At 35.0% G+C, this 6,234-nt stretch overlaps 1 protein-coding gene across 1 annotated transcript in view; it reads right to left on the minus strand.

The window, feature by feature from the left end:
* The window catches only part of agbl4 (ATP/GTP binding protein-like 4), an 809,806-nt gene that overhangs the window by 246,744 nt on the left and 556,828 nt on the right, over positions 1 to 6,234 (minus strand). The window lies entirely within an intron of this gene.

Genomic DNA, 6,234 nt, shown 5'->3' on the forward strand with positions numbered 1-6,234 from the left:
TGAAGGAACAGATTACATTATTAGGGGTTTCTGTGTTATGTGGGGCTCTTTAACAAATTTTGATCTGCTCCCCTTTAACACAACCATTTATGTTTTTCTCTTAGAAGCCATTAGATTTCTCAGATGCTACATCTGATGCAACATCATACATTAACTTGTTGACAACTCATTTTCATAAAAGGTTCATGGCAGATATGGGATTTATTTCTTAGAGCAGTGTTGGGATTGTCAAGTCAATTGATACCTGTAGAAATGGATTTATAATTATAGATGGGTTCATGACATCCTCATTCTATTCTAGCCTTAGGCAGTACAATAAAAACATGCTTTTCTTATGTCACATAAACAAAACTGCATACATACCTGTTACTTTTTTCCTATGGTTTTGCTATAAAGAAGAGTACAGGTATGGGACCTGTTATCTACAATGCTCAAGACCTGGGGTTTTCCAGATAAGGGATCTTTCTGTAATGTGGATCTTCATACCATAAGGGGGCCATTTACAAACAGATTTTTTTCCCAATTCTGATTTTTTTTATTGCTAAAAGTTGCCAAAAAAAGTCGCAAACGTTATGAGATTTACTATGTGACAATTCGCGATCTAAAACTTGTCGAGATTATGTAGAAGTTAATAGCAGATGTCACTACCCTGGAAGATCTTTCTTTGCTTCGAAACTTTAGAGGTTTTCAGAATTTTGACGCTGGTTTTTGTGTGACAATTTGAAAAAGTTATAGTTTTCGGAAAAAAAAAAGTCGATCAATTCAGAGTATTTGCAACTTTTTCCCATCTTGTTTATTCATATAAGATTTTTTGATAATTGTCAGACATTTGTGGAAATTAGTTTATTTGAATTTTTTTAAAATAAAAAAAATTAGAAAAGTTACTGTACAAGGCGCCCATTTACTAAAAAAATTTGAGATATATTCGTATTTTTCGTTATAGAACATTTCGGAATGTATGCGAAAATTTTGTTAAAATTCCCCACGGTTTTCGGTACATTTCTACGAAAAAAAAATCCTATTTTGAGCAAAGAATATGAACATTTCATAATTATTTAATGCTTTGGTTACTCTTTCATTGGGACTATCTTTTCACCAGGTTTGATCTGTCGAGTGCCACTGTCCTATGGAAGGCTTCCAAAGCCAGAACTGTTTTCGTGGCGTTTACAAAATTTTCAGCACACAAATTTAGTAATTGGGAACGCAATTGCGGTATTTTCAAAGAACGATAAAAGCATTGTCGAGACATTTTAGAACCACAGAAATAATCATAGTTACTTCGAATTTATACCATATTGTGTTTCAAGGCCAGAAAAAAACATATCTTAGTGTCTGGAACTAAATAATCTGCATAAAAATAAAAAGAACCATAATAAGAGAAACATGATTAGTGGATTAGAAAAAAAATGCTGTATTTAACAAAAAGCAAAAAGAAAAACATAGCTGCTTGGTTGCTATGGTTAAAGGTACTGGTGCAGGTTTTTCTCCTATGTCAGTCATTCAGATCCATGATGTTTTCTTCAGCTGAAAGGATTTTCATGCACATGTACAGAAACAATATATAAGCAATCCCTTTTGCATTATACACTCAGCTGAACAAATGAGAAAGCCCTGCTTACATATTATTTTTTCTGGAGACTACAGATTTCACTAAGTAAATGATGTTCCCTTTCCTCATACAAAAGAAGCTACAATATACATTACTCACAGGAATCATTCACACTTCAAACACATCTAGTTAAAGGACTTGAAACTATAGACACTACATATCGCTGCATGAGAACCTCTTATACATCATGGGAGAAGTTTGAAGCTATAACTCTGATCCCTTAAGGTGGCCACACACGTGGCGATTTTCGATCTTTCTGGTCGCACAAAAGATCGTTCCAATCCGCCACTAACCCTCAGGGCTGAAACGGCAGATAAGGAGGTAGAAACAATAGGATTTCTACCTCCTTCTGCCGATTCAGCCCTGAAGGCAGATTTTGCTCAGGTGCCTTCTATGGCGCCCACTCAAAATCTTTTAACCGCCCGATCGGCGAGTCTCCTGCGATATCGGTCACCTCGCCGACTAGCCATACATGCACCGAATATCGTACGAAACTATTACTGGTGTGTGTATGGCCAGCTTTAATCTAAAGGCTGTTGGTACATACTGAAAGATTTTTATCTATTATGACTGAATACATTTTTCCTGTAAATTCCCCCAAAATTTAGCTCAGAAGATCAGTTAAAAGGTTTCTTTGTGAACACCTGATAGGCTACACCAAGATGTACAGGATGAAAGATGTACAAGCAATGTGAAATACAGCTGAATAAACATATAAAAGTTGCAGTCTGATATATATATATATATATATATATAAATATATATATATACTGTAGATGAGGAAAATATGTCAATAAAAAAATATAAAAGCCAAGCAAAAACAAATATCGGTTGGTTAATTTTGGTTTTTCAAATGCGTACTAAATTGGAGGCTTGCAAAACAGCCGTTAGTTTCAAAATCTCCAGGGTAAAACCTATGAAGAGAATCACTTTGCTGACATCTGTCCAGGCTTATTGATCAATTTTCAAGTTTGTGAATTTGAGTTTGTTTTTCTAAACCGAATAAACTTGCATATCAAATGCTCGTTTATTTATCAATAAGGAAAACTTGTTAGAATAAAAAACCTGAATACCTTGAATTTTTTGAGTTTATAAACTTGCCTTCGCCTAGGACAACTCCCATTGAATTCTATAGAAACTCACAAGCTTTTGGATTTTAGCGAATTTTTACATTTGAGTTTACAATTTTTTTTCACTTAATAAATACCAGACATTCAAAATTGGATTTGAGTTCTTTTTAGCACAGAAAAAAACTTGAATCGAACAAAAAAAAAAAAAAAAAATCAAACTTAAACGTTGATAAATCTTTCCCTAAGTCTATTTCTGTTTATCACTGTCAAAAAAACAAAAGTAAATCCTCAGTGATGTTCTGCTACGATAAAGCATGAAAACTTCCAAAGGGTTGAATACATTTTACAGGTTCTGTAAATGAAGGTTGGAGAAGAGATCACATTCAAGGTTTGTTCCTGGAGAACAATATATATTAAGTAGTAATCGTGATTTTCTGAATGTTAAAGCACGTCAAACAAATTCACTTTTTATGATGCAGTAAAAGTTGGACAGTAGAGGTTATAGTCTGAGGAATATTGTAGCCTTTGCCAAGGCTTTTGATACAGTGCCACTTATTTTCTTGGTAGTTCTTTATGTATAGTTAGCTGAAGCATTGTTTGCAGAGAATACTTGTCAGCTGTACGTTCTCTATTTGGACTAGGGCTGAAGTAACATTCCGCAAGTTTCTGTACCGGGTCTACTTTTATTTAACGCTCTTTAAATGGAACAATAAAATGTGGAACAATAAAAGTTATCCATAGCGTGTCCCCCTTGCCAGCTGATTTTTTTCCCACTTAATTTCTTAAATTAGCTTTTACATTTCTGTTTGGTGCACTCTTTGCTTTGGCTTTGCCAATGGAAATAAGTCCTTAAAAAGGTGCTTTATGAATGTCATTGTTGTCTAAGGCGGTAAATCATCGAGTAGAGACAGGATAGTGAGATTGGGGATCCAGAATGGTCCTAGTTAAAATACATGCCGAAAAGATTAGTAAACAAGGATAAGATGGATGGTCAGGAAAATGGAAAAAAATTAATAGTGAGTAATACTGAAGTAGGATAAAGTGGAGCCTAAGCCTAATGCGTTAGAGTCTGTTTAAACTCTATATCAGATATACATAAAGGCAGTGCAAAAATTAAAAAACATACATACAATACAAAGAACTACTGCACGAGCAATGTAACATATGAAAAATTTAAAACTAAAGGCGGTTTACCTTCAATTTCACTTTTTATATGTTATAGTTCATCCTATTTCTAGTAAACTTGCCATTGTTCTTTGTTTTACATTTTTATGTTTAATTTTTTGTCTTATTTCCTAAATGATTTCTGGAGTCACTAACAAGCAAGAACAGGCTATACAGCTATTGGGTTCATTCCTATTTTCTTTTAAGGCTAGGTCCTATTTATCTTGCCAATTTTACCTTGTTAACTATGAGAGGAAGGCATAGCAACCACATTTATAACTTTTTAATGTTTGTTTAATGATATTTTTAGTTTTCTTCCTGCAACCTTCCATTACTATTTGCATTCCTACAGACAGAAAAAGAAATTATGACTGATTTTAACTATTTGCTATTTTGATTACAGCAGTATATCACTTTTGTGCAAGTGTACATACTATATATATTTATATATATATTAAAAAAGTTTGTAGCATATATTCTATTTGAAAAAGGAGAAATATTGACTATATGAAGTTGTTAATTGTATCCCTGCTGTAGAATGTTTTTTCTTTTACTGAAACGTATTAATGTAGCACGTGGTTTATAATAAGCGTATGTAAAGCTGAGGCAGTTGGACCCAGAGAATTCCTGCTTTTGGCATAGAGGTGAAGCTGTGGTCAGGTGAAGCTGTGGTCACCGTGGTCCATCTTATTGTAAGAAATACACAGGAAAAAGTAATATAAATCCACACTATGGCTGCATTTTAAGGCATATTTTGTTTAGTGTAATTATGATATGAAGAGATTTGGCACATAATACAAAGAATTAGGTCAGAAAATATCTACCCCTGTATTATTTTGCTTTTATTAAAAAAAAAAAAAACTGTCTAAATAACATGCATGGAGACACAATATCACCTAATGTCACACTTAGGACACAAGTAAATCATTCTTCTACTTAACAGAACCTAGAGTAGCTGTTGCTATAAAAAGGCTGGTTTTAAGTTAGCTCCTGCTCGAAAAATACAGACAGCAAGTTTAAAAAATGCCACACACTGGCATTGCTTTAATTGTCAAGGAATATTCATCCACATAAAGTACCGCAGAAACAAATATATACAATCAGGGCTAGATTTATGATCGCTCAAGTTTGCTAACTCACACTGGGTTTCAAACAGAAAAACTTTGGCAGCTTTGTGCCGAAGTTTTATTTCCTTGCGAATGCCCATTCAGGGAAACATACGGAAATAACTGAGCCTTTTCCGCTCAAAACCCATTGAGTTGGCAAGCTTATGTAGGGTTTCCTTTATTACTGCTCAACCCTGAAGGCTCAAGCAATCATAAAGCTGGCCCATAGTGTTGTGAGTTTTCAAAATAGTTTTTGTAGGTCCCAACATGATATATGATGATATATCTTTCTGTAATGTTTGGCATTTTTTCTTAAAAACTCAAAGTAAAAAGAAGCACCTGTATTAATCTGACCTCGGCAACACAAACAAATGTGTCCGAGCACATACAGTGGTGTGAAAAACTATTTGCCCCCTTCCTGATTTCTTATTCTTTTGCATGTTTGTCACACAAAATGTTTCTGATCATCAAACACATTTAACTGTTAGTCAAAGATAACACAAGTAAACACAAAATGCAGTTTTTAAATGAGGGTTTTTATTATTTAGGGAGAAAAAAATCCAAACCTACATGGCCCTGTGTGAAAAAGTAATTGCCCCCTGAACCTAATAACTGGTTGGGCCACCCTTAGCAGCAATAACTGCAATCAAGCGTTTGCGATAACTTGCAACGAGTCTTTTACAGCGCGCTGGAGGAATTTTGGCCCACTCATCTTTGCAGAATTGTTGTAATTCAGATTTATTTGAGGGTTTTCTAGCATGAACCGCCTTTTTAAGGTCATGCCACAACATCTCAATAGGATTCAGGTCAGGACTTTGACTAGGCCACTCCAAAGTCTTCATTTTGTTTTTCTTCAGCCATTCAGAGGTGGGTTTGCTGGTGTGTTTTGGGTCATTGTCCTGCTGCAGCACCCAAGATCGCTTCAGCTTGAGTTGACGAACAGATGGCCGGACATTCTCCTTCAGAATTTTTTGGTAGACAGTAGAATTCATGGTTCCATCTATCACAGCAAGCCTTCCAGGTCCTGAAGCAGCAAAACAACCCCAGACCATCACACTACCACCATCATATTTTACTGTTGGTATGATGTTCTTTTTCTGAAATGCTGTGTTACTTTTACGCCATATGTAACGGGACACGCAACTTCCAAAAAGTTAAACTTTTGTCTCGTCGGTCCACAAGGTATTTTGCCAAAAGTCTTGGCAATCATTGAGATGTTTTTTAGCAAAATTGAGACGAGCCATAATGTTCTTTTTGCTTAAAAGTGGTTTGCGCCTTGGAAATC

The sequence above is a fragment of the Xenopus tropicalis genome, chromosome 4 (genome assembly GCF_000004195.4).
Source record: "Xenopus tropicalis strain Nigerian chromosome 4, UCB_Xtro_10.0, whole genome shotgun sequence".
Taxonomy (NCBI): Eukaryota; Metazoa; Chordata; class Amphibia; order Anura; family Pipidae; genus Xenopus; species Xenopus tropicalis.